This window comes from Loxodonta africana, chromosome 21, assembly GCF_030014295.1.
Source record: "Loxodonta africana isolate mLoxAfr1 chromosome 21, mLoxAfr1.hap2, whole genome shotgun sequence".
Lineage (NCBI taxonomy): Eukaryota > Metazoa > Chordata > Mammalia > Proboscidea > Elephantidae > Loxodonta > Loxodonta africana.
The window spans coordinates 32,709,996-32,726,870 of NC_087362.1; the positions used below are offsets into that span (position 1 = coordinate 32,709,996).

Genomic DNA, 16,875 nt, shown 5'->3' on the forward strand with positions numbered 1-16,875 from the left:
GGAAGGCTTAAAAACTCCATAAAGGCTTGGCAGCTCTTCGGACAATGCCATTAACATGCTCCCGGTCTTAGGATAAGGAGCCCTGGTGGCACAATGGTTAATCACTTGGCTGCTAACCAAAAAGCTGGAGTTTCAAATCCACCCAGCAGCTCAGTGAGAGAAAAGACCTGGCGATCTGCTCCAGTAAAGATTACAGCCTAGAAACCCGACGGGGCAGTTCTACTCTGTCATGTACAGTCGTTATGAGTAGGAGAGATCTGGTAGTGCAGTGGTTAAGCGCTCACTGTGAACCAAAAAGTTGGTGTTCAAACCCACCAGCTGCTCCTCTGGAGAAGGATGTTGTAAGTCTGGTTCCGTAAAGATTACAGCCTTGAAATCCTATGGGGCAGTTCTACTCTGTCCTATAGGGTCACTATGAGTTGAAATCTACTCAACAGCAATGGTTTTTTGTGTGTGTGTGACAGAATCAACTTGATGGCACACAATGGCGGCAACAGCAACAAAGCTCTTAGGACTTAGTTTTTGGGAAGCAAAGGGCCTGGGGGAACTTCCCTCAAGTAGTGCTGGGTGTGAGGAGGTGGCCCGATTGGTCAACTGGGGGCTTGGGTAACAAAGACAGTCAGAGCCGAGCTTTCTGGATTCCAGAGGAGTCAAAGCTCAGTTGGACTCACTCCCTGGACCCTCCATTGGGGCTGGGAGCACTAAGCTCCAGCAGCACCCACCCCAGTCTTTCCCAGCCAGCCCCAGGCACCTAGCAAAATCCAGGCAGCGACTAAGGGTGCCCAGGTTACAAAGACAATGGGGGGGGGGGCTAAGGTTTTGCATTTGGCTTCCATCTGTTTTTAAAAGGCGATTTTTCTCCACCAATTTTCACTCCGATTCTTTTTTGAAGAGATAAAATATTTCCTCTTAGATTCTGTGCAGCCCATTTATTTTTAAATTCCGGTTACATCTGAGACCACATCCTTTTAAATACGCCTTCCCCCCCCTGGAACCCAAGCGACTCAGAAGCATTTGGTAATATTGTGTGTTAAGGACGCGCCGTAAAAATAAATTGCATTGTAAAAGTGGTCTCTTCACAGGCAACCTTAGCTCTAGGGTTAAAAGTCTAATTTCATACTATTACCCACTGGGAGATCAGATAAATCAAAGGCCTGCACCTGGCCTGCCCTGCTCCTGTGGGAGCCGGGTCTGGCTTGCAATGGGTTAAGCAGGGCCCTAGGGGAATACCTGAATAGCCTGAATACCAAGGGATTCTTCAGGACCAAATGCTGCCTGGATACAGCTGTCAGACACATTAAAAAACAGAAAAGGGGCGGGTGGGGGGGGGGGGAGCAATGTACCAAATGCCAAAATATAATGAAAATTCAAACAGCTAAAACAAATATAACCATAAAAAGACTGAAATACTAGAAAAGCCATCTCTGCAATTAAGCAGTTTTCTGCTATATAGTGATAATCACCTAATTATACTATTAACGACAGTTCAACCTGCTTTGAAATAAAAGGACATTCTTCCAGAACAGGATGCCAGCTGTTAGTTACAGATGTCAAACATCTTTAAAGCACTATTATTAAGGGGGGGGGAACCTATAAAATGAATGTATCCATATTTCTCCCCGCTTCTTTAGAAAAAAATCACAATTAGCTGTGTGTTTTGGCAGTGCCCAAGTGAAAAAATAAAAGTAAAATGTAAAAGCCCAAGAACAAGATCAGGAGAGGGAAACCTCGTCTCCTTCCCTAGGCCCATGCACGGCGCACACCCCACGTAGGCCCCAGAAACATATAAGTAGGGTCTGTATACTTTAACGACATCTTTAATTCCTTCCAATTAAATAATCTCCGGAACCAGGATGTTTATGTGGGATAACAGATCTCCCAGCGATTCTACCCGAGCTCCACCAGCAAACACAGACTGTGGAGAGCGTGGTGCGGGAAAGCCAAACCTGGACCCATGGCAAGTCGCCTGAGGTGGCTGCAGCTGCCTGCCTGCCCTGAACCCTGTAGACATTCGCTGGGGCTTATTCCCTGCCAGTATGTCTTCAAATGGTATGTGTGCCTTTGACATTCAGCAGTGCCAGGGTGTAAAATATATCCAACTTTGTCTTCTGACAACGGCAGCCACGTTTAATTAACTGGAGCGTAAGAAGATGGGAAGGCAGCGGGCAGAAGGGTCAGGGAGCGGCTAGCCGGCAGCGAGGGGATTCACCTTTTAAGCAAGCTGACCGCAGAGTAGGGTAGTGGCTTCATGGCAGGACGGAGGGAGGAGTGGGGGCAAGACAAACTTACCGTACCCAAACGGGGTGGCATGAGATTAAGCGTCTGGCAGGAAGGCAGAACGAGATGCCCAGGTCAGATTCCTGCCTGGATCTTCACCCTCGGGGTCTCCAGGGTGGCAGAGACAAATGCCGCACTGCCTTCCACCTAACATCAAGGGGAGGAGGAGACGCTTTTGGGCCCTGAGAGAGTGAGCTTGGCATTTGGGAAACACAGAGAAGCGCCCCCATACCCACCCCATTAAAAAAAAAAAAAAAGCTGGAAGGAGGGCAGGCTGGCTCCGCACTTTCTGCATCTGCTAAATTCCTAGCCCTGTGCTTTCAGGCCTCTTGGCATCAAAGGGCTGATGTGCCCTTAGGGGAGGGTGGAGATGCCTGGGAACTGAGTGGTTTTAGGGTCTGTCTGTCAGGTCATTCCTGCAGCTCCCTGACTCCGGGGCTTATCCAGTGGAGGCAGGGGCAGCTCTGCTGGGCTGGGCTATTGCTGACCCGCAGGATTAAGACTCGGGTTTAATGGGAGAGCACAGCACATGTCAGGCGGTAGGTTTCGGAGCTGCTGAAACCCCAGTCTGGGGCTGAGGAGGCCCTCCTTGCTCCGCCCCGAACCCACTGGGTGGCCACAGAGAGGTCGCCTTCCCTCTCTGGGTTGCAGGCAAATAGTGCACGCTGGGATTTTCCCAGGCTGGTTTCTCACTGCAGAGCGCGGGAACGGCATTCCGGGTGCCTGCCCGGAGGGCCATTTATCCAGTTGACAACTTCCACGGGCGCTCTCAATAGCTTCCTTTCTCTCCCACAGGGCGCCAGGGCCAGGCCAGCTCTGCACTAGCTGGCTGCCTTCCAAGAAAAACGCAGGCAGGCTCCAGGGGCTGCCTGTCGGAACCAGCTGGAAGGCCCAGGCAGAGGCCCTGTGGAGGAGGACAGGCCTCTCGAAACTGGATCTTCAGAAGCTGCGCTCACGGAGGTCTCACTTTGGCACCAGCCAAGAAGATGGCACCTGCCTGCACACATTCACCTGGAAATTTCCAACCAACAATGCTGGGTGTCTTCTGAAGCCTCAGTTCCTTTTTCTAAGGGATTCTGCCTTGGAAAAATGTCTCTTGAATTCCCAGGAAGTTCTCCAGAAACACACGAAGGGCACTCAAAATGAGCCCAACTTGAAGACAGATTGATACACAGCCAGAGAGCAAGGAATGCTCCCCAGGACCAGACCAGCAAGACCTCCAAATAAAGCCCATCACTTAGCACAGAAGAAAGGCAGGTCTCCAGGACACAACGTCATTTTCCAGCTGGGAAAACCAAGGCTCAGGAACATAGTCTGGACATTCTTCTAAGAGTTACACAAAAGTTACCACGTGATCCAGCAATTCCGCTCCTAGCACTAGCCACAATAGCCAAAAAGTGGAAACAACCCGTGTCCACCAAAAAATGAATGGATATAAAAAACGTGGTACATAAATACAATGGAATATTATTCAGCCATAAAGAGAAATGAAGTCCTGATATATTATTCTAAGTGAAAAAAGTCAGATGCAAAAGGCCAAATATTGTATGATCCCACGGATATGAAATGTCCAAAACGGGCCAAGTTCATACAGATGGTAAGTGGATTAGTGGTTACCAGGGGCTGGCGATATGGGGAGAGGGAGTGACTGCTAACGACAGTTTCTTTTCAGGGTGATGAGAATGTTCTGGAATTAGTGGCAATAGCTGCACAACTTTGTGAATGTACTAAAAACCACTGAACCGTACATTTAAAGGGTGAATTTTATTGTATGTGAATTATATCTCAAAAAAAACCCTAGAAACTGAGGCTTGGAGAAGTGAAAGGACCCACATACGGTCACACAACTAGGAGGCCATGCCATACACAGGACAGGATCTGAACTGTCACTCTTGGGGAGGGTCTTGTCTCTACATGAAGTTTCCTGCCGTGATCCTGGGGTGGGGGTGTAACTGAGAGGCTGGAAAACACTGGGGTCAACACTCCCTCTGGAATCAGAATGTTGGGATTCAAATCCCAGCTCTACCATTTATTAGCAGTATGACCTTGGGTAAGTCACATAACCTCTCTGGGCCTCAGTTTCCTCCTCTGTAAGTAGAGGTGGCAGTAACAGTACTTGCCTGACAGATGTTGTGAGGGCTGGAGGAATTAAGCTTGGGATGTCAGGCACTCCCAAAGCACCCCCACCGTGCCCAGGAACCCCAAAACTTTCTGTCCCATGCAGTCAGGCCTCCTCTCACAGTTTCCAGTTTCCAACCTCCAGGCCTTTGCCTGTGTGATCCCTACTGTTCAGAAGGCCTTGCTTCTTCAACTTGCTTATCCAGAGTGGGGCACCCTTCAGGTAACAGATGAAGGCCCCACACTCTTTCCAGAAAGACCCCTGATGACTCACAGGTCCCGCTTTCCTCGAATCTTCTCTAGCACTTGAACGTGTATCACAGAGGGCCTGCAGCAGCAAGGACCACAAAGGTTAGGGGAAGCCTTTGGACCCAAAGGAGGAGAGCTGAGTTCTGGAACAGTCTCTTCCCTCTTTATGTTCCAAGAGCACCATCTAACCTGTGCTAGAGAATAAAGGTAGGACGCCCTGACCTTCCCGGGTTGTCGTGAGGATCACCTGAAGAGTATGAGAGAGAAAGAACAGGTAGGGAGGGGAAAAGAGTGGAGTGAGGGGGAGGGGAGAGGGGAGGGGAGGGGAGAGACCTTTTGAGACCAGGGGACATCCTACTTCAGGGCAGACATCCTACTTCAGGGGAGGTTGCATATATGCATACTCTCTCACACACACACCCCATGCACACGTGCACACATATGCACATGCATACAACATGCACACACATGCAAACATGCACACACATCTTGCATACACACAATGCACACACACACTAAATCACTAGAATTGTTATTCTTCAGGGTCCACCTGGCCCCCAAGTCCGATACCACTTGACGATGGAAACCACCTCTTCCTTTGTGAAACTGTCATTTGGTGGTTTCTGTCCCCCTCCTCACTTCTCCATTTCTCTGGCAGGCTCCTGCCTGGCCCTGGCCACCCCCATGCGACACTGCTAGTGAGAATTCCATTGTGGCTCTTGCTTCCATCCCGCTGCCCTCATATGGGCTCGTATGACCCCCCTAACTGTCCCTCTGCTTTAGTCCTCCTCATGTCTGGTGGTGGGTTAATCTTACCATCCTGTGCCCCAACTCCAGGGGATTCCTGCTGCTCCTCTCTCAGCTCCCGAGAGTGCCCTGAGAAGACCAACAGCTCTCCCAGGCCCCTGCTGGCATCCCTCCCCGGATCACAAGCCAGACTTCCAGCGCTGTCTGACAGAGCTTTCTGTGATGAAGGAAATGCTCCATAGCTGCGCTGCCCAATATAGTAGCTCCAGCCACAGGTGGCTATGGATCACTTGCAATGGGGCTAGTGTGATGGGGAAAGTGAAGTTTTCATTTTACAGTATTTAATTTTAATTAATTTCCATTTAGATACTCACGTACGGCTAGTGGCTACCTTATCAAGCAGTGCAGGCCTGGCCCCTAGTTACTCAAAGGTTGGCCCACAGGCCAGCAGCACAGGAGTCACTGAGAATGGGTTAGAAGTGCAGAATCTTAGGCCCCGCCTCAGACCCACTGAATCAGAATCTGCGCTTCAAGACCTCCAGGGAATTGAAAAGCAAACTACAGCATGTAACACACTGAGACAAAAACCTCTTCACACTTCCCTATAACTTTCCCTTTCAGAGCCCCACCAACACTTCAGACTCTGCTTCGAGGACCACCTCCTGCAGGAAGCCCACCCAGATCACACCAGCCAGATCAGGAATTTCCCTGCTCTGAATCGTGCAATCATCTGTCTGCACCCCCCAAGGCCCAGAAGCTTTCATTCTACTCATGGCCCAGCTGCCTCGAGGCCGACCTTGAAGCAAGACCTGTGACTTACTTTCGGTCTTCCCCTGGCCCCTCCCAGGCCTGGCACCCACCAGGTGCTCAGGAACTGCCCTGGCGGCGGCAGTGGCAGAAAGCCAAGGCCTCTTTCCAAACCAGGGCACAGAGAACAAAGTTGGTTGCGGTCTATTTGCTTTACGATTCCTCCCACTTAGTGGCTCACCCCACCGGTCTGACCCGCTGGCTGCCCCCTCCTGGCTCCAGCACCTGGGTGGTGACAGCCCCGAGTCAAAGGCATCAAAACCAGGATGAAAAGCCAGGCAGGTGGAGTTACTGGTTTCAATAAGCCACATAAAACCACACACACGGCCGGAATCAGGAGCCCGGCTGTCACATGGCAGGTGTCAGCTCTCTAAGAGCCTGCCAGCAGACCACCTGTGGTACCCCCAGAGACCCCGGACAATTGCTTGCAGAGGAGGGTCAAGGCCAGGTCTTTTCTAAACCCAGACTGCTGCCTCTTGCAAAAGCAAAGAACTTGGCGTCCTCCCACGCGTTCTGGGCTCCAAGGATTTCCTCCGAAGCCAAGGCCCTCGAAGGCTGACCCTGACAGAGTGCCAAGGCCATTCACAATTCCCCCCGCCCTGGAGGAGGCCCCACAACCCGGCCTGTGTCCCTGGCCTCTGGCAGGCAACCTTTGATCCCATCTAGTTACTCAGTTGGCCCCAGGAGAGCTGCTTCTCTGCAGAGCTCGAGGATGGCCAGCTCGGCCTGGGAACCCGGGGCCACCAGTTTATATCTTGGCTCTAACCCCGGAAGCTACCAGAAACCTCGCTTTTCTGTGTCCTCCTCCCACAAGGCGGGGGGATCGAAACTGTGCCTGTACCTCCTGGGGCTGAGGCAGGAAGTGGCCTCAGCTCCACACAGCGACAGTCTCCCAGGGCTACAATACAAACGGGCTCGTCCAGGCTGAAGTCAGGTGCAAGGCCCCACAAGGGACCTACCGAAAACCACACGGGCCGACCCAATGCAGAGTCCTTCTTCACGGCATGCTGCATCAGTTCTTGAGAAGCAGGGAGAACAAACGCTAACAGACAAGGCTGCAGTTGTCCAGCAAATGCCCACCCTGCGCGGGGCTCTGAGCTGAGAGGCCTAGAAAGCCCTGCCCTCAGAGCTCCCGCCTCAGCAGGAAGCAGGGCAATAATGACAGTTGTATTAATGATAATACTAATAACAGGTAAACATTCATCGGGCACTTCCTAAGCAGTGAAGGTCCCTAGGTGGCACAAATGGGTTTGTGCTCAACTACCAACCTAAAGGTTGGCTGTTCAAACCTACCTAGTGGCTCCTCGGAAGAAAGGCCTGCTGATTTACTTCCCTAAAGATTACAGCCAAGAAAACCCAAGGGCAGGCAGTTCTGCTCTGTAAGACACGGGGTCACCATAAGTTGAAAGCAACTTGATAGTACTGGGTCTTATTAAGCACCAGGCATCACACTAAGCACTTTAAATGTATAAACCTTTTAGTCCTCACAACCACCTCAGAAAATATTATCCTTCCCATTTTACACATGAGTAAACTGAGGCAAGGAGAGTTTAAGTAATTTGCCCAGGGTCTCACAGTGAGTAAATGGCAGAGCCAGGATTCAAACCCTGGCCTCCTGGGTTCTGAGCCCGTGAGCTTAACTACCATGCTAGATATCCTTATAATAAAGAGCTATGGTGTGATGTCACTCTTGGCGTATTATATACCAGCACAGAGAAGGAAACAACAATCCCAACGGGGATAAGCCCAGAAAGGTTCCTGAGCTTCTGAGCTGGACACTCTAGGCAGTGGGAACAACCTAGACAAAGATGTGGAAGAAAGACAGAGAAGGGCCAGAAAACAGGCAGGGGGTTGACTCCCACGGGCCTGCCATGCTGAGAAGGTCACCCATCAGGGCCATCTGTAAATGCTAAGTTGCTATTTAGAACAATTATAAGGGGCCCCATGTTATATTCCACCTAGAAGGTAATCTGAATAACACTCCTCGTAATTATACTCCAGATACAAAGGGCATCCATTAAACGGAACCCTCATTCCATGGGGACCCAGCACTGACCCTGGAAAGGCTCTAAGGGAGGAACAGACAGGCAGGGGAGCAGGGGGCTTCTGGCTCTTTCCACACTTGTGTTACGATCATCAGTTAGTGTGCGATGTGGCTGTTGTGACGCTCGCAGAGTCAGGAGCCCTATGATGAACACTCCCATCTCAAGTGGGTCCCAGCCTTGGTCTAGCTGCAACTGTGCTAATAAGCAGATGTGAGTTATCAGCCCCATCTACAGACAGAGACACTGAGGGAGTGCGGAGCAAAGGTTTCCCAAGAGCCTCCTCTCTGGATAACTCGACTTGGATCTGGGTCATGAGTTTAGCTGGCTGGGCTAGCCACTGATCAACCCCTGTGTGCCAGAGTCAAGAATGAATATTCATGACCCTATCCAGTTCCACACTTTCATTTATGGCTCCAATTAATAATTTACCGTGGAGTTTCATAAAAATCAGACATAGCTCATTAGGAGCTCCCCAAAAGGCACTCTAGTCTTCCCACAAATCCTGGTGACAGGCTGATCTTTCTTCTGTGCTGAGAATGCCCTCATTTTGAGAGACAAGCCTCCCTCTTCCTTTTACAGGGCTGGTGAACTTGGTGGTGCAATGGTTAAGCATTCAGCCGGTAACTGGAAGGCTGGCAAATTCGAACCCACCAGGAGCTCCTTTGAAGAAAAGACCTGGTGATCAGTTCCTGTAAAGATTACAGCCTAGGAAACTCTATGGGGCAGTTCTACTGTCACATGGCGTTGTTGTGAGTTGGAATCGACTCAACAACACACAACAGTGAACCTGAAATTGTGGGCTCACTGTCACAGACTCCACCCAGGCATGAGCCTCCAGGCTCAGCCACCCTGCCAGAACGCTAAGGTCTCAGCTCGAAGTTCCACCATATATGACTTTAGGACACTTCAGAAGCTGGGAAGATGAAATTTTCCCCCTTGTAAAGGCAAGGCTACCACCTATGTGGAAATGAAAACTCCATGGGTGGAGCATATGTGGCAGACTGTATTTTCCAAAAAGGCAACACCAACAACATCTGCCACCCCACCTGCTCTCTGAGAAGCTTGCCACTCCCTCGTCAAGAGGCGGAGCCTAATGCTTCCCCCTCCCCATGAATCGGAATGGGATTGTCCTTCATTTGTACCCAATGGAATGTGGCATGAGTGACGATCTATGACTTCCCAGGCTAGGTCATAAAAGGCCTTTGGAGCCCTAAGCTACCACATAAGAAATATGGCTTCCCTGAGGCTGCCATGTTGTGAGGAAGCCCAAGCCACATGGAGAAGCCACAGGTAGGTGCTCGGACTAAGAGCCCCAGCTGAGGGTCCGGCCAACAGCCAGTATCACCTACCAGATATGAGAGTGAAACAAGCCTTCAGAAGACTGCAAACCCAGCCACCAAGTCACCTCTGGCCTCCAACATCGTGGAGCAGAGACAAGCCATGCCTCACCATGGTGTGCTTTGTGAATCCCTGATGCTGTGAGCATCGTAACACGATGTTGTTTTATGACCACACATGTGCCCATGAAGTCTCCCTCAATCCTAGAATGTCCCAGTCCCCTCTGAATCCTCCCACCAGCCCCCTAGCAATTGATGTGACCTATCCAGGGCCTGCATCCTGTGGTTAGTGCTAAAGTAGAGATGGTCTGAAATTTGCCTGTGAGTAAAACCTCCCAAAAGGGAAGTAGGTGGGAGAGTGACACCTTCATCCCTTGCCCCTTCAGATCTAAGAACAAGGCTGATGATACTTTTGACACAAGTTCCAAGAGCAGTTAGAAGCCTGTGTGAACCGCATGCCCCTATGCAGCTGTTGGCCCTGCTTGGCCTCGCCCCATCCCTCTTGCCTCTGTCCTGCTGGGCCCCTCCACAGTGAGTTCAATTAAGACTCAGGCATTATCTCCTCCTCCCCTTCTTTTATGTTCCCTGCCTGCCCCCCTTTCTCTTGTCAGATAATCACGGGAAACCAGCAAACGGTTGACACAGTTACCAAGACAACAGAAGTTAGGCCTGGCGAGGAGGTCTGAAAGCTAATCCTAAAAGAATTATAGGAAAAGAGTGACAAGGGGGGTGGGTAGTGTTGGGATCAGTGGCGGGGCAGGTTCAAAGAAATCCCCAGTGATTGGAGACAGGGTGTCGCTCGCCCAGGGGCTCGGGCTGCTGGGTTTGGCACTTGCTCAAAGGTCCCAAGGGTCTCGGTGAGTTTTGGGGTGGGAGGTTGAAGAGCAAGTTCAGAAAAGTGAGATTCTTCATAGACGATGGGGCTGGCCAATGCCACCCTCCACCGATGAGACTTAGGGTCTGGGGCTCACCCAAGCCAGCTGTAATGGATTGAATTATGGCCCCCCAAAATGTTGTTAGGTGGAGTTGAGTTTGTTCCGACTCATAGCAACCCCATGTACAACAGAACAAAACACTGCCCGGTCCTGTGCCATCCTCACAATGGTTGTTGTTTGACCCCATTGCTGCAGACACTGTGTCAACCTATCTCATGGTTTTCGATGACCCTCTATATCTGTTGTAAATCCTAACATCTATGCCTGTGGTTATAATCCCACTTGGAAATGAGTTGTCATTGTTATGTTAATAAGACAGGATTAGTGTAGGGTATTCTTGAGTCAATCTCTTTTGAGATATAAAAGCAGAGATGGGGGGAAGATAGATGCCAAGCCACATGAAGATCACCCTGGAATAGAAGCTCGAAGAGACAAGGACTTTCCTCCAGAGCCCACAGAGAGTGAAAGCCTTCCCCTAGAGCCAGCACCCTGAATTTGGACTTCTAGCCTCCTAAACTGTGAGGAAATAAATTTGCTTGTTAAAGCCAACCACTTGTGGTATTTCTGTTAAAGAAGCACTAGATAACTAAGACAGAATTTGGCACCAAGAAGCTGGGGTGCTGCTCTAACAAATACCTACAACGGGGAAGTGGTTTTCGAATTGGGTAATGGGTTGAAGCTGGAAGAGTTTTAAGGCACCTAGTAGTAAAGCCTAGATTGCCTTGAAGAGATCGTTGGTAGAATTATGGATGTCAAAAACAACTGGTGAGAGCTACAAAGAAAGTCTCTGTCATCTTACAGAATACATATGGCACCAGCAACAGAATGTTGCTAGAAATACGGACGTTGAATGTGCTTCTGGTGAGGCTTTAAAAGAGAATGATGAACAAGCGATAGGCCAATGGAGGAAGGTGATGTTTTTTATGCAGTGGCAAAGAACTTGTCTGAATTACATTCACATGTTTGGTAGAAGGTAGAACTTGTAAGTGATGAACTTGGACATCTGGCTGATGAGATTTCTAAGCAAGATCTTAAAGGGGCCATGCCATTTCTCCTTGCCACTTATAGTAAAATGTGAGAGGAAAGAGCTAGACTTAAAAATGAACTGTGCAGGCCACATGAATCAGAGATCTACATTATCCTGAGACCAGAAGAACTAGTTGGTGCCCGGCCACAATCGATGACTGCCCTGACAGGGAGCACAGCAGAGGACCCCTGAGGGAGCAGGAGATCAGTGGGATACAGACCCCAAATTCTCATAAAAAGACCAAACTTAATGGTCTGACTGAGACTAGAGGAATCCCGGCGGCCATGCTCCCCAGACCTTCTGTTGGCACAGGACAGGAACCATCCCCGAAGACAACTCATCAGACATGAAAGGGACTGGTCAACGGGTCGGAGAGAGAGGCTGATGAAGAGTGAGCTAATTATATCAGGTGGACACTTGAGATTGTGTTGGCAACTCTTGTCTGGAGGGGGGATGGGAGGATAGAGAGAGAGGGAAGCCGGCAAAATTGTCAAGAAAGGAGAGACTGAAAGGGCTGACTCAAGAGGGGGAGAGCAAGTGGGAGTAGGGAGTGAGATGTATGTAAACTTATATGTGACAGACTGATTGGATTTGTAAACGTTCACTTGAAGCTTAATAAAAGTTATGAAAAAAAATAAATAAATAAAATAAAATGAACTGTGCAAAATGAAGACAAAACTAAAAGATATGGAAAATTCTGTTGTAGAAACTAAGGACACGCGTCCTTAGGACCAAGGATGTGGCTTCACCATCTTTTGTTGAAGAGATTAAGTCTGTGATTGACGGATCTAACCAACTACCACAGCAGAAAACCCATCAGCTCAGACAGAAGGGGTCGGAGACAGGATGAAAGGAAAGACGACTGTCTGCCTCTTAGAATTCTACTGGCAGGAAACAGGCCAAAGGAGCTCTATGTCTGTTGTCCACCAAGAAAAGAAAAGGACCATCCCTGGAACAGCTCAGACATCAACAGAACTGTTGGAAGGAGCATAGGAAGCAGGGCCTTCTTAGTTTCAAAGGGTGGGAGCAGGGTCTCCTGGATTTCAAAGGATGGGGTCGCAGCCTCTTAGGTTTCAAAGACTCAGATCTTCACCAACTCGGTTCCAGAGTGTGGGGCTGCTGTTAAGGTGTTCCACGGGGATGGGGCTGCCACTCAAAGGTGAGGGGTGGGGCTTCCATGCCCAAGGGGCAGAAGAACAGGGCCTGACAGGGTTGAGGGGGTAGGGTTGCCACTCAGATGGACTAGGAGAATGGGGCTGCCCAAAGCCAAGGGAGAAGAATTGCCATCCCAGCGGGCCTGGAAGGTAGAGCTGAAGCCCAGGGCCGAGGGGCCACCACCCAGAATCCAGAGGGCATGGCCAACACCCAGAGTATGGAGGGCAGGGTCATTGCCCAGATGGTCGCAAAGAATTGAGGATTATTTTCAGGCCTTGAGAGCTAATGTAAATTGTTCTGCTGGGTTTTGGACTTGCTTGATGCCCAATATCCCTTCTTTCCCCCCAGTTTCTCTCATTTATAATGGAAATGTGTACCTTGTGCCTGTTCCACCATTGTACTTTGGAAACAGATCATTTGTAGTCTAGATTTCAGACGTTCACACATGAAGAGGAATTTTTAGGATAGAATACACGTAAAGTCTCACCCGTATTTGATTTAGATGATCCAGAAGATGAGATTTTGATCCGGAAGATGAGAACTTGGAGCTGATTTAAGACTTTGGGGATGATGTGTTTTGCATGTGGCAAGGGCACGACTTCTAGTGGGCCAGAGGGTAGAATGTTACGGACTGAACTGTGTTCCCCCAAAACATGTGTTGTAAATCCTAACCTCTATCCTGTGGTTATAATTCCATCTGGGAATGGGTTGTCTTTATTATGTTAATAAGACAGGATTAGTGAAGGGTGTTCTTGAGTCAATCTCTTTTGAGATAAAAAAGAGATTAAACAAAAAAGCAGAGATGGGGGAAAGAGAGATGCCAAGCCACATGAAGATCACCCTGGAACAGAAGCTCAAAGAGACAAGGACCTTCCTCCAGAGTCCATAGAGAGGGAAAACCTTCCCCTAGAGCCAGCAGCCTGAATTAGGACTTCTCCCCTCCTAAACTGTGAAGAAATAAATTTGTTTGTCAAAGCCACCCACTTGCGGTTTTTCTGTTATAGCAGCACTAGATAACTAAGACACCGGCCTTTCTGAAGCAGGGTCAGTGGGAAAAGGGCCAGAACGACGCAAACTAGGTGATTCCATTTCTTTTTTACTTATTTAGGACTTGCCATCTTGTGGTCATGGAGCTGTGCAGGGCTGCACTGGCTAACAGCCATCTTCAAGACGTCTGAGCAACGTGGCTCAAAGTTCTCGTTAGTCTGCCAAGCCTGGGGAGGGGGAGGGGGCTTGGGCAACCCCCTCTCTGCCCTGACCACCACCTCTGCCAAAAACCCCTCGGACAGGACTCTCGAAAGAGCCCTCTTCTCTGATGCCAGCCTGGATTCCAAGACTCGGGCCACACCAAGCACACAGCTGGTAACTATTAACACAAACACAGTCGAGCCTAACGGTTCTATAGCTCTTGGTACGTGTTTCCCATGTACGAACTCACGGAAGCCTCATAAGAACCCTCTGAGACAGGCACTACCATGGGCCCTATTTTATAGACAAGGAAATGGAAAACCAGAGAGGGTGACTAACCTGGCCAGAGTCACATAGCCAGTAGGAGTAGAGGCAGAGTCAAGCCCAGTGCTCTAGCCTCCTTGCCCTTAGCCAGCACCGCAGAAGACTGTTGACGGTAAGCCTGGCAAGGACCACCATGCAGCCCCTGCGAGGACCTCAAACGCTGGGATCCACCCCTTGGCCACCGCCCACCTCTTCCTAGGGTTCTCCCCCATGCCCGATGTGCCCCTTTCTCAAGGGCCTTCCTGCTCTTCTCATACCCGGTAACAGGCCTCAAGCAGCTCACACGCATGCTCTGTGGTGCACCTAGAACTCCTCTTGGGGAGTACTGTCTGGCCTGCACCCCATTCTCAAACTTCTTGCTGACTCTAGCACCACAGCTTGATTTCTGGAGTCGGGTCAACAGTTAGACCTGTTCTCACACTGAAGTGCACCAGGACACCCTGGAAGGCTTCAGACCCCCACCTCAGAGTTTCTGACTCAGTAGGTCCGGGGGGAGGGGTAGTTTCCGAGAATCTGCCATTGTAACAGGCTCTCAGGTGACACTGATACTGCTGGTCAGGGGACCCTGTCTGAGAACCACTGAGTGTTTGCCATGCTCAGCCTCCACCACTCGTGCATTGCCTCAGAAACCCCAACTCAGAAGCCCCCGCCTCACCTCTCCTCCCAGAGGACCTCATTTCTCCTCCTCTGCTGACCGCCTGCCTCCACACCCGCTGTTTTCCTGAAATGGATGTGATCCAGCATGGTGTAGTAAATTACTTAATATGGCCCTTCTAGCCACAGTCTTTGTAACTCTCACCAAATGACTGGGTGGGAGCTATGCAAATGAGGTGTTTGTGGCCCATCAAGGGGATTGGACAGCTTTCTAATAATGTAAATAAGGTGTATGGCACCCTTGTGGGGTAGGACAATGCAAATAATGTGTATGGAACCCTAATGAGGGGATTGGTTAGTTTTGCCACCCTGCTAGGCTTAAAGGGAGACACAGAGGGAGAAAGAGAGAGAAGAGCTGTAACATAGAAGACAGAGAGGCAGCAGTACAGGACAGAGAGGGAGAGCTGCAACACTGCAGACAGTGAGAAGCAGTGGCAGAGAAATGGTGACAACAGGGGCAGCAGAACCAGGAGACCGGCAGGAGATAGCATGGTGGGCTTCCCAGCCCACGAAGTGAGAAAGTTGAGCGCCTTCGGGCTTGAGGCTTGCTGACAGAGTGGGGTGCCTCTGGGCACTTACTGGCAGAGCTAAAGAGCTTTGTAACACTTGCCCCAGCAGAGCAGAGGCCAAGCCAAGAGGCCAAGGGCCAGAGAGAGATGTGCCTGTAGGCACGGCTGAAAAGAGGCTGTCCTGGTCGAAGTACTGTATCCTGAGTTGTTTCTGATCCTAAATTGTAATCTGTTACTTCCCTAATAAACCCCATAATCCTGAGTATGGTCTGTGAGTTCTGTGTGGCCACTGCAACAAGTTACGGAACCCAGCAGAGAAGTAGAGAGTGCCACGGGAGGGACGGTTGGTGTCAGAATTGTTAAAAACGCTGGAGAGAGGACGGAAGTCTGACCTCTGCCTCACAGGAATCAGCATCAGCCTTGGGCTATTGATCTCGATTCTCCTTCCCCTTCCTGAAGTTAGAGGAAGTCAAACACTGCCTCCATGTCATTTTTTACACCCAGACACTCTACCACCCAGTCCCCACCCCTCTTACTGCCCCCATGCGGTGAGCCCAGCCAGCCCAGGCTACCGCCTGGCCTCTCGCACCTGGACCTTTGCCATGATCTCGTAGGCTAATGAGTCTGTAGTAACTGGGAAGGAGCTTAGAAAGCAGCAAATTTCATTTATTTATTCAACATATGTTTGCAATGAGCCAGGCACTGGTCCAGGCAGGTGGAGATGCAGTTACCCACGTTTAGCCCCTCTGAGCATCTCACTTCCATGGCCCACTCCTCCAGGAAGCCTTCCTGGGTTTCCTCCACCAGGGACTCCCTGGAGAGTCCAGTGCTCTCCACCCTCACTCATCTCACTCTCTCTCTGTTCCTTAAGCAACTTGAGGATGGTCTCCCTGCAATCCCCCACCCTAAACCAAAACACCAAACCCATTGCTGTTAAGTCAATTCTAACTCACAGCAACCCTACAGGACAGAGCAGAGCTGTCCAATAGGGTTTCTAAGGCTGTGATCTTTACAGAAGCAGACTGCCACATCTTTCTCCTATGGTGCGGCTGGTGGGTTTGAATTGCCAACCTTTCGATTAGCAGTCAAGCACTTAAGCACTGTGCCACCAGGGCTCCTTGTAGCCCTCCTAAGCTGCCTATAAATCTACCTGCCGCCGCTGCTTCCCCTACCCCCCACCCACCCCGCTGCTGAAGATCAGGTCATGCCATGCCCCTCCTCTCCCAACCTCTCCCACCTCCTTGTCCTGCCCCCTCCCCATGCCTCACATCCCCCTTCCCTCACAGCCACAGGGACAGCTTCAGAGCCCTGGGGCCTTTGCCTGCTTGACCTTCTGCCTGGACACTTTCCCTCAAGTTTCTACTGGCTGGCGCCTCCCTCTGTCTGGTCTCTGGCCACCCAGCATAAAACAGCCCCTATCCACCCTCAGCTGCCCCTACCCTCTGAGTCCCTTTTCTCCAGAATTGGAATCACGGCACACACCGTCACATGCTCATTTCTAAA

At 50.4% G+C, this 16,875-nt stretch overlaps 1 protein-coding gene across 7 annotated transcripts in view; it reads right to left on the reverse strand.

Annotated features, from left to right (window-relative positions):
• GSE1 (Gse1 coiled-coil protein) overlaps window positions 1-16,875 on the reverse strand; it is a 151,986-nt gene that overhangs the window by 95,062 nt on the left and 40,049 nt on the right. The gene's annotated exons all lie outside the window — the stretch shown is intronic.